This window comes from Plasmopara halstedii, assembly GCF_900000015.1.
Source record: "Plasmopara halstedii genome assembly, contig: Scaffold_3120, whole genome shotgun sequence".
Lineage (NCBI taxonomy): Eukaryota > Oomycota > Peronosporomycetes > Peronosporales > Peronosporaceae > Plasmopara > Plasmopara halstedii.
The window spans coordinates 772,048-773,327 of NW_020190023.1; positions in this window are offsets into that span (position 1 = coordinate 772,048).

The following is a 1,280-nucleotide window of genomic DNA, read 5'->3' on the forward strand; positions in this document are numbered from 1 at the left end:
AGCATTCTGCTTTCCCGGCTTATACTTCCCCTCGAAGTTATATTCTGCAAAGTAGGATAGCCATCTATCCATCCTCTGCGAGAGGTGGGGCGACTGAGTCGCAGTGCGTAATGACGCATGATCTGTGTAGATCACAAACGGCTTGGAGACGAGCAGGTGGACCCTAAACTTGACAAGTGCATACTTCATCGCAAGTAGCTCCTTGTCATGAACTGGGTAATTCTTCTTTGCAGCTTTGAGCTGTCGAGATTCGAACTTGATCACCCGATCTCGCCCCTCGGTGACTACTTGCAGCAGTGCACAGCCGATGGCAAAGTCCGAAGCGTCACAGACGACGCTGATAGGACGATCGGGGTCTGGCAGCGCCAGTATCGGTGCATGCAGGTGGCTGTCTTTGACCCCGTCAAAAGCCTTCTGATGTTTGGTGTTCCAACACCATTCCGCATTCTTTTCAAGGAGATTAGATAATGACCGGGCCATTTCTGCGTAATTTACGCTATACTTGTGCAAGTAGATGGGGAGACCAAGCCACTTACGCAAAGCCCTTGTAGTTCTTTGGAACTGGCCAGTCTACAGTTGCCTTGACCTTAGCGGGATCAGCTCGAAGGCCACGCTTCCCAATGAATCACCCTAAAAAAGGGAATCTTTTCCGCTCCAAAAAGGCATATGTCTGCATTGGCGTACAGTTTGTTTGTGCGCATGCACTCGAACACCGCTCTTAAATGGACGATGTGGTTCTCCTCATCTATCCTCCCGTGCTCCGCACGACTACGAACGAAAATGTCGTCATACGCCCTGTGGGGCCTGAACAACTGCGTCCCCAGACGATTGAATGTTGCTGGTGCATTTGACAGCCCTTGAGGCATCACCAGCCACTCCCAGAGCATGCCGCTCGGAGTGCTCTCCGCAGTTAGCGGAATATCACTCGCTCTCATGAGCAATTGGTAATACCCATCGACCAAATCGGGTACACTGTACTTCGTACATCCCACCATGTTGTTCTGAAGAACATCCTTTCCAGAAATCGACGTCTCTGCCGGAATGGTGACAGCGCTGACCTTATTGTAGGCATGAACGATACGCCACTTGCCGTTTGGCTTCCGAACACAAAACGTGGGTGACGAATGGGGAGACTTGCTCTCATGCAACAATTCTGCGTCGTGCTTCGCACAAAAAAAGGCGTCAATGACGCCGCATTGCTCCTTGGGCAGGGGTCATTCGCGTGTTACGCAGTATTTGGTTCCTGGAACCAGGTCGATCTCATGACGCACACCTCGGTC